Source organism: Oenanthe melanoleuca, chromosome Z (genome assembly GCF_029582105.1).
Source record: "Oenanthe melanoleuca isolate GR-GAL-2019-014 chromosome Z, OMel1.0, whole genome shotgun sequence".
Classification (NCBI taxonomy): Eukaryota; Metazoa; Chordata; class Aves; order Passeriformes; family Muscicapidae; genus Oenanthe; species Oenanthe melanoleuca.
This window is the reverse complement of record NC_079362.1, coordinates 50947329-50974894: the sequence shown is the minus strand read 5'-3', so window position 1 is coordinate 50974894 and position 27566 is coordinate 50947329. Positions and strand designations below refer to the sequence as shown.

At 43.0% G+C, this 27566-nt stretch overlaps 1 protein-coding gene across 2 annotated transcripts in view; it reads left to right on the top strand.

The window, feature by feature from the left end:
• KANK1 (KN motif and ankyrin repeat domains 1) overlaps positions 1-27566 on the top strand; it is a 125878-nt gene that overhangs the window by 4399 nt on the left and 93913 nt on the right. Inside the window, exon 2 of one of the 2 annotated variants that reach the window (XM_056513851.1) lies at positions 18541-18646. The exons of the other annotated variant lie outside the window; for it this stretch is intronic. The gene's annotated coding sequence lies outside the window, so the exon portion shown is untranslated. The remainder of the gene's footprint in view (positions 1-18540; positions 18647-27566) is intronic. 2 annotated transcript variants of the gene reach the window in all.

Here is a 27566-nt window from a genome sequence, read left to right as displayed (position 1 = left end):
GATGTCCTGGAGCACTGGGATGTTGCTGTGTGACACACAGAGCTCGAGACAGAGACGTGTCAGTGAGACAAGTCTCCTACATGCATAATATGTCTGTTTTTCCATCTTCTCTGCAGCTGTTTATGCTGTGAGCTACAGACAGCTTTTTGTGGTGTTTGGAGGTGGCTGGTGTCCAGGAGGGCAGTGGGGGCACCTCACTGGGTCTCTTGGACAAGTGTTTGTGACACCACACTTACGGGATGGGTTGGTGGTTTGTGCTGGCCTGGTGATGCATTAGGCCTGTTTTATCATGGGCTAGTGCTCTGAAGTCAAGGATGTCCTTCCTGCCTGGAGATGCCCTAAGTTGCTGGTTGCATAAGTCTAGAAGGATTTACTATTGAGTTCTTTGCTAAGTATCCTTTCCTCATCCCAGGGACCTTACTTTTTCTTACTGGACTGCCATCTTCTGGGCCCAAAGAGTCCAGTGCACTGACATGGAACAGCAGTGCCCTGCATGAGTGGGTTACACTGCTGCTGAGGTTTCCAGGAAGATGCAAACAGTCAAAATCTTGGTTATTGGACAAGGCACTATCCTTAGCAAGGCTGCTTTGGGTTGAGAGGTTTCTGTACCAGAGGTCTTTATCAAATGTGAGGGTCTGTAATTAGTTAACATTGACTTTTAAACCCTAAGTCCCCAGACTTCTTTTCTACTACTTCAAGTAGTATTCCTGAGTTTAGCTCCAGACAGGGCTGATACCACATAAATGATCAGTCCTTCTCTTGGTCTCACTGAGGTGATAGCCTTTATACCTGCTAGTTCTGTAGCATGTGTGCACATCTTTCAGCCTCCTAATTGTATGGCTTGATCAACAATTCTTGACAAAAGGGCAAACACTGATTTAGCTTTTCTGCACCGTATGCAATCCGTCAACCACTTCCAGATAGTGTCATTTGGTCTGTTAAAGGTTGAACTGTCTTTTTGAAGCCTCTTCCACGATTTGAAAGTGTTTCCAATCCCTTCCCAAATCTGCATTATTGAGGGGGAGGATGCTGCCCAGATTGACTCAGATGATTTTGCACCGTGAATTGCCGAGTGGTGCCAGGAATGTTTCTGTTTTATTCAGCACCCATACCAATCTCCACGCTTCCTGGCTCTTTCCTGCTAACTCTGCCTGTGCCGCAGGGGCTGCAGGTGGGCTGCAAAACCTGTGCAAAACCCGAGCTCTTCTCTTGCACTTTTGCTGCCGCCTTCTTTGTGTCGGTGCTAATATTGACGTGGCTGTGGGACAAAACAGATTGGACCAGTGATCTGGTTGGAAACAAACGTGCTGGAATTCCTCCCTCCCGTCACCCCCGGCTGTTTGATGTGCGCACAGTGTCCCACGGGCTGTGCCAGCATGCGGGAGAGGCTGGGAAGCCTCGGCGCTAGTACGGGATGTGTCGGAGGTTAATAGCCGTGAGACCACGGTACTGCCATCGCCTCCCGAGCCGAGAGCAGCTGCAGATAAATCCCTGTGATGCCTTTTCGGCTCTGGCCCATCAGAACCGTTTTGGCGGTGATGATCAGAAGCGCTGACCATCAAAGCTTTGTGGGTGGGACCGGCAGAAATTGCTTTGCATTTTCTACTCGTCGTGCTACCAGCCTGAAACCTGTTAGTCTCAAAGATGAAGAGTTTATTTTAAAACAGTTATCTCCCCCGAGCTATTCCGATCCTTTACCTTAAAAAAAAAAAAAAAAAAAAAAAAAAAAAATATATATATATATAAAATATTATATAATATATATAATATATAATTATTTATTTTTATATAATATATATATAATTATAATATATAATATAATATATAATATAGATATAATATTATATATATTATATATAATATATTTAATATATATAATATATATAATATAATTTATTTATATATATTATATATATAATTTATATATTTTATAATATATAATTTATATATAATTTATTTATTTATATATATAATTTATTTATTTATTATTAACCTTAACTGTTTTCCTAGTTGAAGCTGTAAGTCTTCCCTGAAGTGAGGCGATGTCAGAGGTTGAATGTGTTTGTTTAGGTGCATAAACATGGCTGTGCATGGTGGGGCTTCCGTCACAGTGTTTTCATTCACTTCATGAGCTGTTAAACGAGAGAAGGATGGTGCTCATTCTTGGAACAGCTGTGTCAAAAAGCCCCCAGGGGCCTCAGACAATAGTGAACTCTCTGCGAATGATGCTCTTTTCATCTGTCTCAGCATACCGCGATGCAGAGGATCTCCGAGAGTCATACCAAACTAATCCAGTTTGGACAGCGAAATAAAGTGTTTTATGTGGCTCTTCAGGGTTTCTCCAGAGGGAATTGGCGAAGAAGTGCAGTGATGGGAAAAGTAATATTTAGATTTACACTAGGGAGCCTTTCTATTTATGTAGACACTTTTTAAGTGTTTTAAAATTAGAATATAAAAAGTAACAAAGGACAGTCAAGATACTGATCGTCAGACAAAAGCACGGGTACTTGACTCATGCATAGTTATTAAAGGAAACAATATTGCGGAAATTTGCTCCCAATTTCCAGACTTCCAAAGGAAGAGAAATCAGAATAAAAGAGTTGATAGGTCTTCTCAGTTTTGCAGCTTGGCAAACGCAGTTTAAGACTGTGGGTATTTTCTGACCAGTGCTTTGTTATTAACACACCTGTTAGTAAACAGGTTGTACTGTTTTGATTCTTCAGTATCCTTTGCAGTGTTAGTAGACATAATAGGTATAATCTACTTCCCACTGCAGTTCAGTTTTTGGAGGGCTGCACTAGAGCAGGGCCTTGCTTCCCTCCCCAGGGTGTTTCTACCTCTAGACCCAGCAAAATACCTGCTAAAAGAAGATTCAGAATCTTTCTTCAGGGTAGAAACTGGTGTTTCTATCAGGGGTCAATCCTGCTATGGGCGGTGGGGGGTTTGTTTGTTTGTTTTGTTTTTAAGGAGAGTGCTTTAGTGGGTAATGACTCATATGTTGGAATCTGACTTTTCACTCCAGTTAGCCAGAGATACACCCAGATGAATCTGCCACTCTGCAATAGATAACTTCAGTGTGCATTGTTTACATTTCAGATACCAAAGCAGGGTGAAAATCAGGCTGTTCATTCATTGCGACCTGTCATGTAGCTGAGTGTGAGTGCACGTCCCTTCAGGCTCCATTAGCATGAGTTAACTTTGTAATTGGGTTTCTGGGGCAAACAGGGACAGGAAGCACAAGTAATTTGGCAGGCCAGGCTTAGTTTTTTTGTTCTGTGTGGTGTAAGTGCACAAGAGAGCAGAAGTAAAAGATGGGTGCAGAATGGCTGGAGAGATCCTAACAAAGCAGAGGACAGTTGTCAATACTTGATCTGGATGTTATGGAATGTCGTGCAGCTTAGCCCTGGTGGGACTTTAGAGTTATATTGAAGCAGAATTTCTAAAGCCTCCTGTGATTTTTCGGAGCCCTTCTCTCGCTGCTCTGTATTTTTCAGCTCTGTCTGGCAGTAGCACTTTGTCTTGTAGAGTCTAGCAACAAAAAATGGGCTTGCTGAATGAAAAGCACTTGTCACTACTCAGTTTTGAAACTGCTTCACAATGAATTTAATGGAAAGGCAAGTTTTGAAGTTGCTCTAAACTCTGTTCGTAATACCTCGTTTTGCCCGAACAAACAGAAAAAAGAGAGAGGGGGAAAAATCCAAACCAAGCTGTAAAACCTAGGGTTCCTGAGCAGGGGAGACAGGTTTTGGTCTTTTTTCTTCCATTTTTTAAAGCACAGAAAGTCAATCTGGGTGTTTTCAGGTGTTCAGTCTGGATTTACAGGAACACGATTAGAATTAAGCTGCTTTATGGTATTTTTTTAAAAACCACACTTCACATTTTTCAATTAGTAAGTTCATTTTTAAAACAATAGTCTTTTCCCCAGACTAATCTTAAGACTTAGAAAATGCAATACAAGAAGAGATTTTTAGCTTAAGTTACATTCCTTCCTGATATGTGGAGCTGAACTTGTTCTTAAACTTTCAAGATGCTGTTTTCTTTTTTTTTTTTCCCTGATGATGAGCTCTTGAAGGGTTTTCTTTCCTCGGATGAATGCTACTCTGGCATCACTGACCATTTTCTCAACTTACATTTTACCAGCAGCCTGCTCAGGCAGCTTTCTGTGCATGACAAGACAGTAACATTCAAAGATGAGATATAATCACCTGCAAGACCAAGGTGAAAATTCTCTGAAACAAAGAGGTGCTGGAAATGATGTAGGTATGATTAGCTGCAGTTTATGTATGTTGTCAACATCTGACAAACTTGATGTATGCTTCTTTCTTTGTTCTTGTGGTGTTATGGGCTGCTTTGTGTTTTTTTTGAGTGGGCAAGGGTTCTGATGTGTGCAGTGGAAGTTGCCTTGGTCCTGATCCCACCTGTGATTTAGCACTGAGTCTGTCTCTGTTTTTCTTGCAGTTTCTCATCCCATCACTGCTGCTGCTTTTGTGCACTGTCATATTTTTAAGCAATGTTGCAGCATCACATCGAGGAGAGTACTGGTGTGTGCCGGGAGCCTTCCCAGTGAGGAGATTTAAGGGAAACAAGCCCCTCTTTGTACGATGCTCGGATCATGACTGTCACGAGTGAGGCGGGAGGCGTGCTGAGGGGATGCCGTGGTGCTCACCCTGGCTCTCCTGGAGGCTGCTGCTCCGGGCAGACAGGCACTGCTCCATCACTGAGCAGCTGGACTGGGCTGTGGGCATCAAGAAAACGTGGCAGAAATAAAATGGAGTCCTTCGAGAAGCTTGTAAATCAGCAGTTGACAGAATATTGTTCACATTGTAAGGGGTGAAGTAGACTTGAGAGGGTTTCAGGGCTGTTGTTGCCTGTAGCAGTTCCATCTGTGGGAGAGAAGGTTTGTGCATGTACAGCTGAATATTAAACCTCTGGCTCAGGAAGTGTTAAGTGCATGGATTTATTAGTCTTAATGCTGGTGTATTTTTCATGCCAGCAACTAGCCAAAAAAACAGGAGGGGCTGCAGTTTGTTTTAGCTGGTGGAGATTAATGACAGTTTTATTGCAAAGCTACATTTGAAGTTTTGTTTCCACAAGCACAGGGTGACTGGGACAGGAAGGGACCTTTGTTGGTTCACAGGCTGCAGCTGAGCCTTTTGACCCCTCCACAGCGTGTCCCCCCCACTTAAAAGGAGCCCCACAACTCCTCAGAACCCCAGCTGCCCCTTGGTCTCCTTGTGTTGTTCCCCTGGTACCCCCTCCCACCCCTCTCTCCGGGCAGCAAAGCCCCTGGCCCCCAGTGCACATTGCTCACATTCCGAGCTCTGCGTGCACACAGTGGGATGAGGGAGGCAGCTAAGCTGCTCCTCTGCTCTGGGGAGGAAACCACTGCTGTGAAAGCAGCCTGCCTGCTCCTGTCCTCCCTTTATATCCATCAGAGTCCCCCTGCCCACATAGCTCACATTCCTGAGCCACATTTCATTTGGGATGGTGTTTTGCTTTGGAGGCTGTTTCTGCTTGGTCAAAACGTTGTCTTGTAGCTACATCTTCATGGAGGAGCAGTGGTTTGTGTCCCCTGGTTTACCATGTTGGTGGCAGTTCTGGGTGGTTCAGGGTCTGTGAGTGGATGCAGCAGTGAGGAGAGTGTGCAGTCACAAGCCAGAGGCTGTGCAGGGGCTGAAGGAGAGTGTTGGAGTCCTGGAGGAGACACCACTGGAGCTGGTGTCTGTGGCTATTGTGTAGGGAGGAAGTTTCATTCTAATTTCAGTTAAAAGACTTTTCCTCCCCACCTCTTCCTCCAAGCAGCTTGCTAATTTGCATCACAAAAGTGAGCCAGGGTTGTCTCCTTACTGTGTTTCAGAAAATAACAATTGTCTTCAACTGTGAGTGAAAATGAGACAATTTATGGGTTGCTTTGTGCATACTGGTTCATTCAAATACAGCTTTTAATTAAACTGCCTAATATTCTTTTACCACAATGTCCAGTTGCAGCTAATCGTTCATCAGTGCTGGGAGAGTCTCATTGCAAGGAGGAGGATTGTCTGGCCTGTGGTACTGGTGTGGAAGAACCAGCTGGGTATGTGAGGCACTTTCCTGCACATCCTGTCTTCAGAAACAGTGGGCTGTTTCCCATGTCTTACTACTGCTAAGCCAGAGATTCTCTGAGGAATTAAAAATAGCAATAATGTATTTATACACAGCTAGGAGCACTACCAATTTTCTGTCAGACAACAGCCATTTTGTATCTATATTAAAGCTTAGTCGAACTGCCTTGTTGGAGCATCTCATCACTTTGATTTCAGTGCAGAAGCTGTCAAGCCACAAGTCTGCCCTGACATTCCTGCATAAAGTTGCTGTAAATGGGTGTGTGACCAGTATATGTGTACTATAGATCAGACACAGTAGTTAATCCATATGTGCTTTTTCTTTTTCCTTTCTGCTAATCCCTGGATCTTTGTGTAAAACACAGAGTATTACAGAGACTGCAGGAGGGGCTAAAGTAAGGGATGGAGTCTGTATTTTGTATTGCCTCAAGATTCACGTTTGTGCTGTGTTGCAAAATCATCCTGTTTAGTGCTCTTGCTCTGAATGGAAAAGCCTTTTGTGGCTGGCTAAACTTTGGAAAAGCATGAGGCCCAAGGAGGAACATTTTCCTTCCTGTGTCAGTAAAACCTTCCCTTGGACCAATGCTTGAATAGGCTGTGTTTGGCCTGTCAAAATCCAGCTATTTTTTTGCCAAAACTGAGGTAAGCTCCAGATAGAACTTAACATGTGTTCTCTCTCAATGAATTACTCACATAAAAGCACTTGCTAAACCGTGTCTAGACTGCAAAGACCTGGATTTGACGGAATCTAATTAAAGCAATGGTGGCTTTCAGGTACGGATTTAACTGCAATATGTTATCCTGGCTTTTGCTAGAAAGAGGCTGACCATGGCTGAGGTGGTTTTGGCTTGAATAATAGAGAGGTAAACTCAAGTCAGATACCTGAACTGGTGCTTGTGCCCACCTGCTTAGCCTGCCACACAGAGGAGTGCCCAGAGGAGGATAGCCAAGCGTCGTGGAGAAAGGGTGTCAGCACAGTCTTCTCAGAAAAATTGAAATCAACTTCCTGCTGGTTTTGCAGAATTAGGTGAATAATTCTGAGAGTTACCAGAAAGTTTCATTACATTGCAGAGATATGAAGAGGCTGAAAATAACCCTGCTAGAAATACTGGTTTTGATGCTGGAGGTTAAGCATGTACAATGCACAGCTCTAACTAGCCCGTGCTGGCCAGCCACCCTCATGACTGGGCTTGTGAGTCCAGTGCCCATCTGTGCCCATTGCCTCATCTTAACTCAGGTTGATTACCAGCTGCTTATTGACTAAGAGGGATTAGGGGAGTCATGGGTGTCTAATACAGCTGGTTTCTTCCATCTCTGAGTGGAAGTTGTGGTGCTGCCCATGTGTCCCTTGCTGGAGATGTTCAGGGTCGGTTTTACTGAGTACAAAGAGCCATAATGTAACTCCTGGCTTCTGGTAGTTTTACCTCGTGGCCTTGAACATTTGCCCAGACATGTCTGTGAAGCATCTTGGCTGTTCTCATGCTTTTGCTATTCCTCTGTCTCAGCTCTCCGGACTCCTTTTATTTCCTGTAACTTTTCTATCTAGTGCACACTTTGTTCAGTGCCCATCAAGTCATGCCTGCTCCTTCTCTTTCACCCTGCCCCTGAATGCTTGCTCTGTTCAATCAAAGTCTCTAAGACAGTACAGAAAGGGGGAAGGGGGGTCACTAAGAAGAAAATGGAAGAAATAAAAGGGAGAAGTGAAAGAGCTGTCTCTGACAGAATTCAGGCTCCTCTGTCTAATCTCACAAGTATAACTTTTTCTTGAGAAACTGTCCTTTGCTTCACATTTTCAGCCTGTCATCAGATTTCTGCTAGTTTTGAACTTTGTCTCATGAGGCTGTTGCAGGAGCAGGAGTAATGAGCCAGTAGTGCAATTCCTTTTTCTGTCGTTGAAGTGGGGTGGAAAAAAAAGACACAGCTGCCTCTCACTGTAACAGAGCAGCAGTGGGTGACTGCCATGACTTTTAAGGCTGTTGCAGTCTTACAAAATGTTCTAGTTTGGAAATGAAAAAGAAGACATACTGGACTATTTTTAGTGCCAAGTTCAAGGCTCAGCATTGCAAAGAAAGTTTGTGTAGCTAATAAAAGGTATACATACTCTTCTTGGCAGTGTGCAGAGAGAACTTTTTCTGGTAAGGGAATGTTGGCATGACCTTGTCTTGTCTCTGAGTGTCTGAGAACTTGCATTTTTATCTTCCTCTCAGCAGAATACAACCTGGGATAAACCACATAGTGGCCAGGGGTCACAGCACAAATGCTCAAAGTGCCGTGCTTGCTTTAGTGAGCACTCTTGTTTGCAGCTAGGCTCTGGGGGTGTGGATTAGCCCCCTCACTGCCTTCTGCTCTGGCCATGGGCTGTGACCAGCTGTGCCTGTGGCACAAAGCACCTACTTGCTCTTTTAAGCTCTTCCTGCTTGCTTGCTGCAGGAATCTGGTGTTTTCTTAGACATGAACACTCTTCTAGGCTGATTTATATATGTTTGTTTTGGGGATTTTTTGGTTTTTGTGTTTTTTGGGTTTTTTTTGTTTGTTTGTTTGTTTGTTTGTGTTTTTTTTTTTTTTTTTGTTTTTTGTTTTTTGTTTTTTACAGATCTCTTGATTTCCTTTCACTGTTAACATGCTAATTCGCAGCTGGTTGTTACAGGACTGCATATGTTCTGGGTCAGGAATAGCCCCAGTCTGTGTTGGGACTATTCCTGCATGAATTACATTTTGCTGCTGTGGAAAGATGGCTGTGGTGCTCCATGATTGATTTGCAATTCATCTTGGATGGCCCAGTTAGGACTCAAGTTTGATGATGCTGATGGATGAGGTGATTAATGCTGATTTTGAAGATGGAGTTACAGGCAAAGGGGTTGCTAGCTTCATAGCTGCTTACCATGAAAAAAGGGGAAATGTTTGTTCTGCTATACTGGGATGCTGAGCTTCTCTCTGATCTAGGAGGTCTCTGTTAGACCTATCCACTTCCTTGATCCCTTCTTGGAAACTTCATTTTATATCGTAGTTTTTAATTTTTTTTTTTTTTCAGAATGAAGGAAAACCCTCCTTATTTTTGCCTTGCTGTCTATTGGAAGTGACAGAAATTGCATCAGAGCCTGGATGGCTCTGAGCCCTGGATGGGCTTTTTTGTAGATGAGTTTGTATTCCCTACGGCTGTGGCATTTATCAGCCCTTGTTCATGGTGGAGGCTGCAGGTCACTGAGATATTTTAACTCCTGACCTAATAGCATGTGAGTGTTTGCTGCTGCCCAGTTCGGTCAGCGCTGGGGAGCTGCTGGGAGCTTGGCTGGCATCAGCCAGAGAGAGCGGGGCTGCAGGGTTGAAGTGCTGTCTGCCAGGGCTCTCAGCCTGGCAGGGCTGGGGGCACAGGCTGCCAAGCTCTTGGGGCAGAGGCTGGTGTGGCTGCAGGGCTCTGCTCTCCTCATACCTGCTCGCTCCTGCGGGCTGAAGGCTGTTTGCAAACAGCTCTTTCCCTCTTTCTCTGGAGGTCTTTCCTTGGTGTTCCTTTTAACCCAGATTTTCCTTCAGCCTGCCAGTTACTTATAACTCCTAATTCCGGTTTAATGACTTTTTTGTGTCTGGGGATTGTACTTTATTTGCATAACAACAGAGCCCTGTGAAAGGCTTGCAGCAATGTCAGCGCTGGATCTGGTGTTAGGCAGTTCAAAGTGCCAGGCATGAGTTTTATCAAGTTGGTCCCTTTGTGCTGCGAAGTTTGAAGATACTGATCTCGTTGGAAGAAGGCAGGTGGCAGGTCAAGCAGCACATCTGAGAGCTGCCTGCCGAGAAAACTTGTTTTAATGAGAAGGAATAGAAAAGTAACAAGTCTGTCACAAGGAGAGATTTCAGGAGCTCAGTTTTATGGCATCTCTAGTAAAAGTAAGTTAATAAACACCAAGATACCAAGAGCACCTCAGGGGTTAGTCAGTCTCTTTTATTTTGTATATTATGGCCTATTGGTTTGATGAGACTGTAGAACCAATTTCTCAAAGCCTGGTAATAAAACACATCAGTTAAAATGAGGCTGCAGTTTAGAAGAAATTATTTTGTTTTGTGGACTGTTTCTTTCAACACCTTGGATTAATCATGTTTGGGTTTTGTTGGTTTTTTTAAAGTAAGAGTTCATCATATCAGAACTATGCAGCAAAATATGCTTCTAATCTACATCCCTCCAAGCTGTATTTCTTTTTAATTGCCAAATGTTCTATTTGCCAGTAGAAACACGGGAAAATATTAATAACTGAAAGACTATCTGATGAAGAATGTTGAAAGAAGTCTGCTAGCATCAGGGCTTTTTTCTTTTTTTTTTATGGTTATAAGTAACTGTGAATACTTCATTTTAGTAGGAAAAAAGGAGATGACTATTAAACTTCAGCTCTGCCTTCACTTTTCCTAGCTGCTGTCTCAGATCTTTGTTAAGCTTATTTTTTGTTTTCTTCTCACTCAGCTCAGGCCCAAAGATTTCGAATGGGTCATTGCGTTTGGAAATTACTTAGTTTCCAAGCATCCTTTGGAGAGCAAAGAAAAAAAACCAACAAAATAAAAAAACTCCTCTAACACACAACACCCCCAGCTGTAGTACATCCAACAAGTTTTGCAATACTTCAGTACTGCCAAAGTGTGCTACAGCTGCTTGCTTTCCTTTTGGTGAGTTTTGATGGATCCTGTTCTGTTAGCTTGCTTCAGACAGGTAGCAGGAGAAGGAATTGCCTTTCCAGAAGGAACCTCTCGCATGCTGTGAATGCAAATAGACCGTTTGCTCCCCTCCCACCACCTAAATCTTTCCTCCCAGGCTTTGTGGGATTTAGTGCCAGCTCACAACACAAGTGTGACAGCTGGTTGGTGTCCAAAGTCCTTTTTGTTGTTTCAGCTTTAATCAGGAAATGATTTGTCAGAGGATCAAAGCGCTCTTGGGTGAATTAACTTTTTTTTGCCAGACTGTGGGTTTGATGCATATGTAAATATGGTGTGATATTTATTGGGACAGAGTGGTCCTTGGTCCAAATAAAACTGGGGTTGACACTGCTAATTTTACAGAGCAGCCTGCATGGACTGTTAGAGATCACGTTTGGAAGTTAGATCAGGTGTGCCAAGTTGTGTGCATGTGGCAAAAGGTCTCTGAGCTCATCTGCTGATGCAATTCTGAAAGAGCAAACAAGCTTCCAGTGCCCACAGAGACCTCACTTTGCCTCTTCTGCCTCTGTTTCTGAGAGACAGCTGCACGTCACTTGGCAGTGCTTGGCCTTGGGAGGCTTTGGTGGCCCTGTGGAGATGTGGCTTCACCTGTGCCCTGCTCTCAGGGCTCCGGAATGGCAGGGTTTGCACAGGGTTTGTGCCACACAAAATGCAGTGAACTAGGACCCCCTGGGCAGGACTTGTTCCCAGCTTGTGTGTCCGTGTGTTTGCACTTATTTTATTGGAAATGCCATGCTGTGGGAGAGAAGGGGTGAGTCCTGTGCCTGGGATTCCTTTGTTCCCTGTGACACAGGTGGGGTCTGTTCCTGGGACAGGTGTGCACGTGTCTGGGCAGGTGCCAGTGCTGCTGGGAGAAGCATGAGGGAGGTAGTCTTCAGCTAGGGAATGTGTTCTGTGAGGAAATGAAGCTCAGCAAGGTTGTGTTGATGCCTGAGGAGAAGGGGGGAGGTCAGTGAGGTAGTGGCTGGGTAACATCACTTTTTAGAAGCTTCTTGGGCACAGGGGGTGGTGATTTGTCCATGACAGCACACAGCTCTAGATGACTATTTGAGACAGCAGTCCCATTATGAAGGATGGACACATTCTCTTCAATATTTAGAAACAGGTTAGGTGTTTTTTTCCTATAAAAATTGTACCCAGAAGTGAAGAACACATTTTTTTTCTCTGAAGCACCATGTTTCTCAGCCACCCTAAAATAATTCCACACCCTGTATGTGCACACATACCCTCTCTGGGCAGGAAGGCCAGGCCCTCCAGAAACAAATTGATGATGCATTGCATGGTGGCTCAGCTGCCAGTGTATCTCAGGTATCTGGAGATGTCTGACCTGACACCTCTTCGTGACTCCATGTGGAGGGAAAGGAAGGCATGGAAATCTGGGGTGGCAAACCCTGCTCTGCTGCCTGCAGTGCCTTTGGGGATGTGAAAGGCTTGTGCTGCAGCACTGTGTAGCTTGAAGGAGGGAATTTGTGCTCTGGAGAGGGGAGAAGAAAATTGGTGGTACAGAGTGAACTCTGGGCTATTGAGTTCCTGTTTGTCTGGTACACCTGAGGGCAAAATGGAAAGAAATGCATGGTGTCAGGATGCCTGATGGATGTGAGAAGGGTTGGATTGAGGCACACAGAGAAGACATAAAGTGAGATGTTAATCAGCAACAAGCTGAGTCATCTTGCAACAGCTTGCAATGCCAAGTAGAGATGTACACAGCATGAGAGGAAGGAATGTGCACAAGTGTGTTTATTCCAAGTACAGAAGGACTTGCCCTTATTCTCATATTCAAAAATGGGGCATTTTATTGCTTTTGAGAAGAAGTAACAGAATGTAGTAGGAAATGTGTTGTTCTTCAGGTGGAATAGCCTTGTTTGAAGTGCCTGGTAATCAACCAGAGCTGCTTACCCAGCTGGGTTCTGGACATCACCACTCTTGATCCCACCTGCTGCATCTTCAGGGTCTTTTAAATGACCTGTTCCTGATTTCTTGTCCAAAGAAGGGCTTCAAGCCAGTCAGTTTGTCAGAGAGGGGCTCATTAACCTAGAATGATGTATCTTATAATGAAGGTATCTGCTTTAAAAGGAAAGAAAGCAAAACAAATACTATTCCTGTTGTTTCCCCAGCACAAAGTCTGGTTTGTTTCAAGGAAGTATCTGGTCTTTGACATTCTCATTTTCTTACTGTTGGCTCTGAATTGCTCACCTGAGCCTGAGCTGCAGGTGTCTTCAGGTTCAAATGAAGTCGAACAATCTCACTTCTCAGATTTCAATGGAATTTGTGTGCTGTAAGACTAGAAACTATATATATATATTTTTTTTTTTTTTCAGGGGGGAGATAGGTGGCTGAAATTGCCCTGTGGGTGGGTAGAAAGAAAATTATGGGGACAAAGGGATGAAAAATTTGTGTGAGAAAACACAGCTGGCTAGGCTGCACATCTTCATTGTGTTGTGTGTATCTAGGGGGTGATAACACAGAAAAAAAATTTTGTTTCCATTGCCTGTGTTTGTCCAGTTGGCCTGTTGCCCAGTTGTATTCATGCAGTTGTGAAGATGTGGTCTTGGTGCTCCTGCTTCACTCTGGGTAGAGGAAAGATGAAGAGAAGTAGTGCTGGGAGCTACTAGTGTAACTGGAAAAGGGCAGTGAGATTAGAGCTACTTTGGGTGTGGCACAAGTTTATAGTTTGCCCTTCCTCGTTAAAAATTAAGCCCAAAATACTCATTTAAATAACTCCATGGTTTTTGTCCTAGCTAAAATGAGGGACATCTCAGTCATAAATGGAATGAAAAGGAGAAATGTATGTTGGATTACTGAGTCTTCGTTCAGGCAGGTGAATGTTTTATTTGTTTTTAATTATTGTGGTGTCCCTTTGCCACTCCAAAATGCTACAGCTGAGTGCAGATGTTCCAGAGAATGCTTAACTTCTGGGTGTATCTGCCTAATGACAGCCCAGAGTTTTGACTCTTGCTATTGGAACTTCTATTATTTGTATTGTGATACTAACAGGTACTAACAGAGCAGTCTCTGCAGAGTGCCTGAGATCCGTAGTGTGAAAAGTGTTCTGAACTCTTTTTGTGGAGTGTTTTTCCATTGTTTCTTCTGTGTGACTCATCTGTTGTTTTGGTCCTATATCCAGGCAGCCTTTTTTAGCCTTTGATCCAAGATAACTGACACTTAAAACAACAGTCTTGTTTCCTTGGTTTTAAAGTGCCTGAGCTACCCATATCTTAAACTAGCATGTCACTTGCAACTGCATTCTGGTCCTGCCCTTACAGCAAGGCATGTCTACCCTGTTGCAACTTGTTCAGAAATCGTTTATTTCAGGGAAACTTGTTCAGCTAAGAGATATGAGATCTCATTATACGTTTGAAAGCATCTATGCCTTTGGCATGCTGACCTCCCACCAGACTCACTGTGCAGGGTAACTTGGTGCCCTGAAAATTAATCAGGCAAGCACAGTGGTGCTTTAACTCTTCCTTGCTGCTGATAGAGAAAATATTGAGATGATTGTGTCTTTTTAATGGCTTTTTCCAAAACAAATGAAGCCCGTTCTTAAAATGCTATCAAGTGCTTATTCTTGATAAGCAGGGACTTTTCATCCAGCTGCTTTGCAATGCCTGGGTGAAGAGGAATTAATTAGCAACCTTCTTGCTAGGGGGTGTCCTCTTTCACTGTTCTCAGATTGCAAAGGGCAAGAATGAGAAAAAAACACACCTGATTATCTCTTTCCACGACTTGATGCTGGTCCACCCCAGACAGCTTGTGCCAAGCATTTTGGGTAGAGCACAGTTAAAGTTTCCACCAGAGCTGGGTGCTGCCATTCCCACTTACACACTTTGGCTTTGTGTGGTGCAGCCTTGTCTCACTGCTGGGAGTTGCTGGGGACAAAGGGCAGGCTGCTGCAGTAGGAAGGGTGAGAATCAGCACTGTCACTGCAGGCTGCAGCCTTCCTTGTGCCCGTGAGGTTTCACCAGGGGGTCACTGTGCCCAGGGGCTGGAAAACCCAACATTTTCTCCAAACCCTCCCTCTCCCCGTGTAGGACTTCACTGCTGCAGCGAGAAGTCGCCTTTCCCTTGAATGCATTTTGTTCACCAGACATTGCTCTAAGAAAGCAAGATATTTGTTGATAATAAAACGTGAAAATAAATATGTCAACCTTTTTTCCACCTACACAGGAAAAATGAAATTTCTGCAGCTGCCTTTAGAAAAACGACTTTCACTTATGGTTGTGGTTGAAGCTGTTTTGTGGCAGTGTATCTTTGAGTGTATCTACGTGTCCCCTCTGTTTTTGCTCCCTGAAACTTGTTGCACTATTGTTGCAGGAGGTTTTTTGTTTATAGTTCAGCTATATTAGCATAGCAGGGTACAGGCTACTGCTCTTGACCCCTGGGGTTTCTGCAAAGGTCACAATGGAGGGGCTGGAATTCCTGCCTTAATTACATTGCAGCAGAATATCCATGCTGGTTTTCCCAAAAGATTAACAGAATGATACTGCAGTGCTTTGAAATGTGATCTCAGAGCATCCAGCTCTCAGGACAGCTTCTTTCAAGTTTAACACATGCATGGATTTTGTGTATTTTTAAATGACTAATTGCTGCTCCTTGGAGTAAAATGTGACTGTAGTAGTTTATCACACTAGTTGGTTGCTATTGCCTTTGTCTTTCTTACCAGAAGCCTTCAGTGCTCTCCTGTGGAGTAGCAGTGAAGAGAAAGACTTTGTTTTCCTGGTAATATTTTGAAACAGCTAAACTGTGTATATTATGCAGTTGGTGTAATGTATGGTAAGGTGTATCTCTATGGATTTGAAAAATAAATACACAAAAAAAGTGTCCTGTACTTAGGCTTGATAGACTGCAAAGATTCCTGCAGAACTGAAGGCACAGATGTTGCTGTTTTTTAGGGGAAAGCATGCTAGGGAGAACTGTGTGCCTTTTTCTCCTTATATATAGCTTGGCTCCCAGAGCAAGTAGATTATTGACTCCAGTCCAGCTATAGTGTGAAAATACTGTGGTATCAAAGTATCTGCTCTGTTGTGAGCAACTCGTTTACTGTGGTGGGCCCTGGCATGGTCACAGAGCAGGGATGTTTTTAGGTGCCCCTGTTTCATACAGTGTCTGTGGTTTTCTCTTGGTCTGGGGTGGTGCTGGAGTACCTCAGGATGATTTGTCTTGGTCTTAACATCTGTGTGCTAGGAGCACTTCCAAACCAGACTGCAACTCCAGGGACAATATGAATATATCTGCTTACACTGCTGTTTCCCCCCAAAGCAGTTTAGTGTCCAACTGTTCTGCAAATAGTCTCTCTCTTTTAATAATGATACAAGACTCTCTTTTTCCTTCTTTTCCTCAGAACTTAAGCACTGAGAAGCAAGACTGGAACACTTGTTTATGCACCTGAATTACCCCTCCTCCCTTTTACTCCAAATTCTCATGTGAATAGAGACAGGCTATATATGACAACATTTTTTGGATGGAAGCCTGCAATAATACTGTTTTCTTTCTGTCACTGCTGATGAAAGTGCCATGAAGACACTTGCTGCAGGGCAGAGCAGGGAAATGTTCATGTTTCTAGTGCGGACTGCAGATGTTTATGCAATGTGCCTAAGCTTGCTGTGGAATACAAAATATTTGTGAAAGGCCCCCAGGTCTATCCATGGATAAGCTATTTGTCCAGGTTTTCTGAACAAAGCAGGAGAAAGAGCTTAACTGACAAGCCCTAATTAGCTCTGTTCTCTAGCAGCTCTTTCCCAGGAGAATGACTTGGGGAAGGCTGTTATCAAACTACTTTGAAACTGGAATCTTAAAACTATAATGTTGACTTTGCCCTTTATTTGTGTTTACTGGAATAGCAAATACTGAAACAGACTGGAGAAATTCCTTCTCTTGAGCAGTGGTAATTAAATGATTGCAACCAACACTTGATGCAAACTCAGATCTTTGTTCTGTTTCCTGTCTTTACCACAAGCCACTTTTGTTTGACTTAAAGCATTTTCATTGCATACCTCAGACCTTTTGAATAGATACTTTAGGTAAGGCTTAAGATGGTCACTCTGTCATCTTTTAATTAGTTTTTAGTTTATGTGGAAGAGGGAGATAATCATCAAAGTAAAGCTGTTCATGTTTTTCACACATGTGTAAGGAAGTACACAGGTTTTACACTCTGCCTAAACCATTGTTTACAAAAACATTTAAAACTTACAAAAAAATCTCCAGCAAGTTCTGGTTATATGATCAAAATAACTGAACACTGATCAATTTTCATATCTTGAGATTTCAAATACATGTGGAAAACACTGCTCTGGAGTTTTACTTTCTGTGAGGTTACTCTTGCAACTTGTATTCTCTGACATACGTGGTTATTCTGAATAAAGGGAAAACACGCTGTTGATACTACAAAATCTTGACTTAAAATATCAAGAGGTGCTTCACTGTGTGCATTACTATGATTTGCAAAGTTTTGGAAGTATGTAATGACGAACAAGAGATGCAGGGAGCTGGACTGCTTGAAAAACAAAGCAGAAGAATGACTGTAGAATTATTCATGTATCTTTGCTGGAGCAGTGTTCCAGATGCATGCATTGTCCCTAATGCCTGGGGAATTAGCTGAAATTATTACCTTGTATTCCACATATATTTGTGCCAAGCACCAAGAGTGAAATGGGCTGAACCAAGAATACTGGATGTTCCATTTTAGCAAGGTTAGGTCAGTTGCCCAGAACAGCTACATGTAGATGTTGGTATGAAGGTAAGTTCAGGGTTAATTGGGTTCAGAACAGCTATAGATATTGCTGAATCTCACTTGGTCAGGAGTGCAGCTAGGCCTTGATTTTGAGGAATCTTAGAGCTAAGTTTTGAGAAATCTTAGAGCTAAGTTTTGAGAACTTATCTATAGAAGACTATCATTTGACATGTGTGTGCAGTTCATATGTCTTGTGAACAGCATTTTCTCCCTCTTCAGGAAAAATTGCATTTTGTATTGTTAGCCTTGAAAATATTGAAAATGTTGTATATTTCACAGCTCCAGCTGAGAATATTGGCTTGTAGTATTTCATTTTTCTTGTGGTTCTGCCACCCAAAACTTGAATGCTGCTTTATCCTTGAAGGGAAGACGAGGCTGTATGCAGAGGACACTCATGCTTGGTATGAAGGGGGAGCTGCCATGATGTGAGCTGTGGATGCCTCTGCAGTCAGGAGCAAGCACGGTCTCTTTCCTTCGTGCTTCATCTGCCTGTCTACCCTCCAGTGGGTTTTAAAGGCAGCCAGCCCTCTGGATGGTGTGGTTCTGCCCTGGGTTTGCTGAGGAGCAGGCAGGCACTGTGCAGGTGTGAGAGGCATCACCTGCAGGAGCAGCTGGGTGATGGAGGATGGGATGTGCTGGTGCCACACGAGCCTCCTCACGAGCCAACATGGATGGGTGCAATGGGTTTGTGGGGTTGAAGGAAAACAAAACCACAGTGTTGTCAGTGGTGTGGCAGAAAGCTCAGAATTCATGGTTTAGCCTGCTAAAGTCTTGGCTTTGAGTTGGCAGCGCTGACTTTTCATCTTGGTAACATATGCACAGGTCCAGAGGAAATTTCTCTGGCCCTGAGAAAGTTAGTTCTCCTGAGACCTTGTGAAAAAATCTTTGTAATTGATGGTTGGGATATGATCTAAGCCTGGAGTGTCAGTGTGACTTTTCCATTCATATTGGTTTACGGATGAAAGAATGCGTGGCAAATACCCAGAGTAATTATGCATGTTTCTAATGTTTCAGCTTGAATAATACCGCCCACCTTCCCAGAGAGGTCAAGTTACTGTTTCAGGCAGTGCAGCTAAATAATGTACCGTGTGCCAGAGGGAAACGGTGGACTAACAGCCCTGTAAGTTTTTAATACTGTTGTTTCGGGTTTTTTTTCCTCTTTCAGGAAATAGTGAAACCAGATCAGGTTTGTCTCATTGGGTAGGTTTTGGATTTACAATCTAATGGACTGTTTAAAATATATCTAAATGGGAGAGTACTTGTGGCTTGAAGTGGGGATTTGTTTTTGAATAGCAGTAGTTAATGTCAGAGGAGTATTAAATGTGTGTGTGCGCCTGGTTGGTGTCTCTTTGTGGTTCCAGAATCTGTTTGCAAACTGCTGCAACAACCCGGACAGCCCCACACAAGTCAAACTCAGTGGTGGGATGACAATTAAATGGATGATTTTTCATCCCTGCTGACCCAGAGTACCTGCAAGCTGAGATGATAAAGCAGCATTGCAAAGCTTGTGCTGATTTTTTCATCTACATTTCCATTCTGTGCTCTCCCTCCCCTGCCTATTGCTGCCTGCCCTCGCAAATGAGAGCCTGCAACTTTTCAGGAGGAATTGGTTGAGGTTCACATTGCTTAGTGACCTTCATGTTTTATGTACTGTGTGGGTGGATGGAACTTTTGCATGTAGGTGACATTTTTTAGCTGTTCAAGAGAAACATTCAGCGACAGTCACACTGTGCACATGTGTGTTTTCCCCAATCTACTTTGAAATATTGTTGTTAGACTACAACTTTAGTGTCTGTAAACTGTAGCATGAAAATGTAGTGTTTGAGGTTTTGGGGACGGGGCAGTGGTATTCTGTATGACAATGAGAGTGTATTAATATTTTAAGGAGAGTCCTTCTATTTATTTTTTGGCAGAAAGGACAGGAATATTGGTGGGTGAGAGGCTGGACATGACCCAGCCATGGGCACTGCCAGCCCAGAGAGCCAAACATGTGCTGGGTGCATCCAGAGCAGAGTGGGCAGCAGGGCAGGGAGGGGATTCTGCCCCTCTGATCTGCTCTGCTGAGACCCCACCTGCAGTGCTGCATCCAGCTCTGGGGTCCCAGCATGGGAATGACATGGAGATGTTGGAGAGAGTCCAAAGGAGGGACACCCAGATGGTTAGAGGGATGAAGCACTTGTCTTGTGAGGAAAAGCTGAAATAATTGGGATTGTTCCACCTGTGAAAGAGAAGGCTTTAGGGTGACCTAATTGCTGCCTTTCAGTATCTGAAGGGAGCCTACAAGAAAGATGGAGGGGGACTTTTATAAGAGCATGTAGTGACAGGATGGGGGGAATGGATTAAAACTGAAAGAAGGTAGGTTTGGATAAGATATTAGGAAGAAAATTCTTCACTGTGAGGGTATGAGACACTGGAACAGGTTGCCCAGAAAAGCTGAGGTTGCCTCATCCCAGGAAATGTTGAGGGCTAGGCTGGATGGAACTTGGAGCAAACTGGTCTAGTAAAAGGTGTCCCTGCCTGTGGCAGGGGAATTGGAACTAGATATCTTTAATATCCCTTCCAAACCAAACCATTTTATGATTCCAAAAATTAGTAGAGTTCCTAGTCAATGCTATTGCAGAATGTGCAAGCTCCATGGTAAGTTTCAGAAGAGAAGGACATCCTGACCAGTACTGCCTGGTGTCCTGCTTGTCCTCCCCTTGTCTTCCTTATTTAGGCTAGGACAAACTGCTTTGTTTCTTAGGGACACTGACAAATGTCTTACCCTGACTGAGTTTGAAGTTTGAGGAAAGCTATTCTGTTGAGTGCTGGTGGTGGAGCTCTGTCCTTTCCTTGGAGGCCATGTCATCAGTTATTTAATTTTCCTAGTCATTGAATCCTTGGTAATGCTTTTTTTTTTTTTTTTTGTCTACCATCTCTCATCTAAAATGCCTGGTTTACTGTTTTGTCTAGAACATGGTGTTCTTGAAGGCATAGGAACATACAGTAGTTATTCTGGATTAGTTTGCTTCACAGGAGGTAAATTCAGAATGACCTTAGTTTTAGCTCTTCTTCAAGTAATTGATTCAGAATTGATTCTGATGAAGCAGCTGTCACATGTGCCTTTTTTCTTTTTGCAAAAGGGAAACAATATTGCTGTGACAATGGGCTTCAGCAGAATGTGAGTTTTGAGGACCCTTCCTGTTGCAATCTTCTGCAGTGAGGAGCGTGCCACCCAATGGCACTGTGCAGCTGGGGGTCCATAAATTCATTGCATTTTCAGAGCTTTAGGCTGAAAATATGATGGAGAATTTTTTCACATCTTGGTTCAGTATCATAACTTCCACAGTTATGTGTGGAGAGTGTTGAGGATCATTCCCAAACAGTGCTGGATTTTGAACGCTAGTCTGCCACAGCCCTTCCAAAATTCCCATCCTTTAGGAATATAAACTTTAGAGTATCACTAGGAAGATGGTTGTAAGATCCACTTGAAAATCCCTAAAGGCAGCTAAGTATGTAAAGCCCAAGCTGCAAAGAAGTGACCTGGTCCAGGGTTTGCCTTGGTGCCAGAGGAAGGTGTGAGCTCTGTTGTTGATCTTTCATTCTGACTCAGGATATTGCCTGTCCCTAAGTAAGGGGAGCTTCAGCCTCCAGGCCTAGAAATGGAGATGGGTATGTGAGGGAGAGGAATTCCCTAAGATGCAGGTTCTTGGCATGCTTCTAGAGCAGACCAGCTGCCTATTGTTAGCTATAGCTGTGTTACACTCATGAAGATGTGATGACTGACATCTGGGGAATGTTTTCATATTCTGTGAGGATGGGGAAAGAGCACAAAGAGGAGTTTTTACAGGTACTTACTTTTGTCACTTGAAATCTAGCAAATAAACATTTTTGGGAATCTCAAAGGTTTTTAGTGTTTCAGACCTGCTGCTCCTGGAGACAGTGTCTATCAATTCTGTATCTTTAATTGAATTCTAAAGGTTAAGATATTTAGTGAAATATCTCCTGCCTTTTAAAAGCTTCTGGGCCCTTTTCCCTCCCTCCCTCTACTTGTCCACCTGTCATGGGACCAAAGGAGTAAGCAAGTGGCTCTCCTCAGGAGCATCATGTGTCTCACCAACACGTGAGAGGCTGTCCCACCTGGGAAAAAGGCAAGCAAGAGAGTGTTTTATGATCTCTTTCAGTTTTTATTCCCAGCCTTTGCAGTTCCTTCTCATTGCAAGACAAAAGAAATACCTTCATGCCCTTTCCTAATCTCTGCTTGCCTTAAGGAAGCAAGCATAGATTCATCATGTCTGTTGTTGCTTATCAGTAGTATTTTATGGTATGGTTATGTAAACAAGCAAAGGATATAACTGGGTAAGAGATATAGTACAGGATGTAATTGGTGTATGGAGGAAAGTTAAAAGGAGAAGATAGGTAGCTGGGGGTTTTTCCAGTTTTCCTTGTTTCTTGAACCACTTTTTTAGGTAACATCACACCAGTGCTCCTGTTGTGACAACCTCTTCTTCCTCCATTCCTTGCCTAACATCAAGTAACCCATCTAAACTGGCCTTGTAAAACACATCCTGCTTCAGAGCCGTAGAAAATACATTATATTTTTAAATCTGGGCTAAGATTTGGTAGTTTAGTTTTGCAGTCATAGAACAAGGACTTATGTCTGCCTGCACATGGGCATGTGAGGGGAAAAAAAAATCCTCACAAACCAAACAGGGGTGTGTTAATGACTTAATCTCCTCGGTCACGGGTGTCAGTGCCTATGTAGGTGAAGTCCAAGAGCAGCAGTCTCCCTGCAGATGGGAGAAAAGAAAGTTCTGGGTGAATTCCTGCACTCCCAGTGAGGCTTCATCTCTGGCAGCAGCCTAGGCTGTTGGAGTGGATCTTTGTTCTGCTTCTTTTCAGAACTTTGCCTGTTTCTGGTTAAGACTCAGATCTGTCTGGCAGCTGAAGATCTCCATTGCAGTGGTGGTTGTGTCATGGTGTTGTTTGTCCTGCCAAGCAAAGGTCTCCTCTCACAAAGCCCAGCATGAGCTCCACAGTTTCTGTAGGAAGGGCTCTGGAGGAGAGAGTGGGACGTGTCTGACCTCTGAGTGTCCACTGAATGCTGAGTTAACTTCTCCTGATGTGACAACTAAGGCTATTAAGATTCAGTGCACGTTTGTATGGCTTGCTGGGTTTTGTTACCATCTTGACTAGTTTTGTTATTTGGAGGTTGAAATGTTCATCTACATTGTCACTTCTACTGTGTACAATCCACAGTCAGCCTGTGGGTAAAAAAAAATACTTTGAAGGAGAGAGCCTTTTATTGGGCAGTGTTAAACTCAGATGTACACCATATGTTTTGACAAAATTTGTGAATATTTTTGAAATTGGTTGGTAGCAAATGTGGTTTTTATGACATCTTCCTATTTTTCATGAGCTGAAGTACTTGTAAATGTGAAAGTGTGAAAACTGCTACTTTAACACCTTTTTATCAATGCAATTTAATTTTCCATAAGAGAATAATTACATTTTTATAGTGTTTTATTCATCTGTGCTGCATCTGGCAGACTTACTTGAGTATTTGTCCTCTCTGCTGAGACCATGAAAATCTCAAGGACTCTTGATACTGTTTAATCGATGTGTTTTCTCCCTGTCTCAAGGCAATGCACTCTGTTAGACTGTTGTCCCTGTGCTTTTGCTACAAGAAACAGCCTACGTGTTGAAACCAGCTTCTGAGCACTGTGGAACAAACCCAAGGTGAAGCTGCCCTTCCTTGTGCTGTGAGCTCTGTGCAGAGCTGAGACATGAGAAGCCAGGCTTGCTGAGCTGGTGTATCCCATTCACCTGCAATGTGAGCCGTCTCACTTAAGTGAATCCTGAATTCATGGGACTGTGTTTTGCAGAAGGTCTGTGTCTGTTGAGAGGCCATAAGAGTAGGATTGCCTCGGAAATTACTCATTTTTAAATATGTATTTGTGGGAGCAGAAAGAGGGGACTGAATAGAGGCTGTTCAGAATCTGAAATTGTCTGTTTTGCATGGCAGTAGAACATCCCCTGACTTTGGTTTGTTTGTGCCACAGGGAATGACCCTTCTGTGTCATTTCATTCTTTATTGTGGACAGGTATGAGGCTGTCTTCTGCTGCAGGTTGCATTATGTATCAGGTGTTATCCTTCCCTATCCTCCCTGGTTGTTCAAAGACCAGTTCCTTTTGGGACAGGTTCTTTAAGCTACTGCTGAGTACATTATTTCTTACTATATGTGTTTTAACAAGTCAAAAGGAGATCAAAGTCCATTTTCAGTACATGAAGAGCATGTCTTGGTACCAAGAGGTGGCATCAGGTACAGCAGATAAAGTGTTCTGGCTTTAGCCCAGGACTTATTTTATCTCCAGGTTGAAAGTACTCTGCTAGCAACCACACTATTATCTGCTGCTTGGAGATTACTAAATGGAGAACATTTACACTGGTGCTAGAGGGTTTGTCCTTGGTCTGTATTAAATGTGGTGCTAATTGCCGCAGCTGATTGCCAGACAATCACCATTATCATTACACATACTCCTGTGAGGTGCTGACCTGAACCTTTTCTGGAGCCCTGTAGCTATACTGGAGACGGTAGGTGTACCCTCTCACATTGCTCCTCCTTGCAGCTGAGGATGCTCAGTAACTGACTGTCGATTACTTACTGTTTGTCGAGAATTGGTCAGTGTGCCGCTCAGTGTTGTGCTGCTGTAGATTTCAAGAAAGCACACAGCTTCTGAGAGGAAACACGCTCTCTGGAGGGCTCACCTTTGGTGAAAGGGACTGCTCGGGGCGGGAGGCGGGTATCCAAACTCCGATGCATCAACGCTGGGCGATCACAGCACTCTGTCACTGTGGTGCCCTGCCCGGATTAATTAGTGTCTCTGAAGCGGTAATTAGCACTGTGTTTCGTGCCACCCAGATACGGCCTCAGTTATTTCCTTTAGTAATTGTGAGAACTTATGTCAGTGAAATGTACCGAGGACGAGTAGTGCTTTTGCTACTTAAAGGCGTTCTGTCCCTAAATGTACAACGTGCTCACCGGGAAGTGCAGTGCCTTCACCACTGAAGATGTTACATTCAAATTTATTTTAAAACAATGTCTCCTCCACAGCGAGAATGTAACTACCCCTCTGGTGCTGCACAGGGCATCTCTAGCTGAATTAGCAGCGCTGGCTGGACGCAGCATCCGAGGCGAATCTCAGTAAGCTCTCCGGGCATGTCCTTGCTGTTGAGGGGGCTGGTGCTTTTTCAGGCCAGCATAAATTCTTCTTTAGATAAGTGAATCAGGCTGCTGTCTCCTGGAGGGAAGTGTGTGTGTTGGAGGAGCGTGTGGGCGGAGGTGATGAACAGTGTTGGAATGGAAAAGGAGGGAAGATGGAATACACGTGTTACCCATCTGCAGGGAGCTTGTCAGGCTAGTCAAGTGTGCTGTGAGACAGGCGGACCTTTTGTTAGAAATTAACACCGTGTCTTAGGGACTTAAAGGAATATCTGTTACATTGCATGTTTAGCTTAAATCTAAAATGCTGTGAAGGTTAAAACTTAGAACTTTAAAATTAGAACTTTATCTGTAAATGCACTCCTGTTGTATATTCAATATCTCCGCTTAACTTTTACCGCGTTTGTTTTCATTTCTGCTTTGCTTTCCTTGTGCTCAATATCCAGTTATGCTAATCACTGAGTAAATTTTCTGGCTGGAAATGAAATGAGATTGCCATTTGTGAGGCAATTAGGAAGAACAATTACTTTTTTATGTTAGATACATCCATCCATTTTGAACAGATTAAAATTTTGCTTAATGTTACATATATTTTTAAACTACCCATTGTAACAGAATGTTTTCTAATGTTTTGTGTTTTTATTAATACCTGTTGGGTGTGATTTGTTCTCCCCTTGAGGGGAAAAAATGGGTATACAGTGTGCTGTTTATCATTTTGGTCGTGCTTGGATGTGTAGGAGTCAGATGATTGTGTACACATGCATGCTGTGATTTGTTTGGGGTAAAAAGTGAAACTGAAGCATTCTTTCCATCTGGTGTGGAAAACAGTCAAGTGTATGATAAGTCTTAGCTCCCAAAGGATTTCTGGCTTTCAATCAGCCACTTTGACAGAAAGGAGCAATTCCCCCAACGTTGTTACTAGTTCATCCTGGGGCTCAAGCCCTGTCCTGCTGTTTGCACCTCTGTGTTTTCAGGTTGTTTTGGAACATGTGTGGGCATAAACTCTGTTCAGCTAAATGACACAGAGTACCTGGTAGGGAGTTTAAGCTGTCTGTGGGACAAGAAGCAGAATGTGAAATCTGTTGGGAAAAAAAATTAACCCCTGAGAAACATCTGAATGATCTTGACTCCATGGTGTAGGGACACATGGCAGCAGGAGTTTGAAAGTCAGGTTTTTGTGTCCTTGAACAGTGGCCCAGGAAACATGTGGGAAAGTGTTTTATACAGAACTATAGTGAAGGAGGTTATAGAGAAAAGCAATGATTGTGATGCTTCCTATAATCTGTGAATACAGAGCTCTCTAATGATATATTTCCCAGAATCTCAAGTTTCCTTATACAATTGCAGTCTTTATTGTTATGTAAATGGAGATGTTTGTAATCAGCTTAGAATATACCCCCATTATAAGAAAGGCATTTTTAAGGTATTGTGAATAGGTAACTTGTATAAAACATTCATATTTTACATAAATAGCTAAAAGTAAGTGTATTCAGAAACTGTGTTAGAGGAGGGGGAAGAAATTGACTGCCATTTCCTTGGAGTAACTTAAGAACACTGAATACTAATTTAAAGCTCATCTAAGCTTGGGGCTTTTGAATTTCTGTTTTTCTAACAAATATAGGAGTCCAACTTAGTTTTCCCCTCCACTTTTCCCAAACACATGGACCCTTGTAGTTTCCCTTCAAATGCTACTTTTTATTTTAGTTTATGAATATAATTAACCTTAGGAGACCTTTTTAAAGATTTGTAAACAGTGTAGAATTAGAACAACATATTTGTCTGTGTAGGCACATTGGCCTGTGACGTGCTTTCAATGCTAGGTTTTTTATTAATTTATAATAAAAACTAATTTTTACCTGGTATGATTTGCTTGCACTCTAGTAAAAGGCCCTTCTCAATAGTTTTGCAAACTGGGACAGAGGTCACTTTTTATGCTTGTACCGACACTGTAGGGAAGTACTTAACAGCTTGGATGATAAGAAGTGTCTTTTACCTGAAAATAATCCTTAAAACTCCCTTGAGTAACCATGCCAGATATAGATGTTTTTCTGCTGGCCCATCACTACAGCTGTCAGATGTCAAAGTGGCATCATTGTGGAGCAGCATTGTGTATGGTGCTGTACCTGAGAGTGGCTGTGAGGCAGGGTATCTTGGGAAGGAACCTTGTGTGTGTGTGGATGTGCCTCTAGTTTTGGAAAGTTCACTCATTTGGAGGATTAAACACACCAAATTGGTTGGAGCTGAAAAACAAGTATCTAAACCATCCAAGCAGGCATGAATTCTGCTGCAGCTGGAGTGTCTTTATGGGTTGAGTGCTTGCAAGGTGGGAATTCTGAGAAAAGCAATCCAAAGACATGAGCCAAGTCCATCAGTAAATGTTTCTCCTTTTCCTGCAGTTTATATAGTACCTCCATGTGTCTTCCACATACATCAAAATCCTTGCTTATAACGTGCTCATACTTAGCTCACATGGGCTTCTGATGCATTTCCCAGTTCGAACTAATCCAGGTTACAAACATTTACTGCTGTGTTTCTGCAGCTGGTGTGGCTGGTGTATCCTGACATGCCTGGAGCTTTGTTTCTGTGCATTCACATGGAGTATTTGTTTGAACAAAGATTTAAATTGGGAAGGCAGGGCAGGGTGACACAGCTGTTGCAAGATGCATGCTTTCTCCCCACAGTGCTGTAGTCAAAATGTGCTTGAGCATTCCACCTCGGAAACAAAAAATAAGCCTTTCATTTTTGTGGTAATTTCTTTATTGTTCAGCAGCACTGCTCTACCAGGCATCAGCAGTTTTAAGCACAAGATATATTGCACAACATATGCAATGACTAATT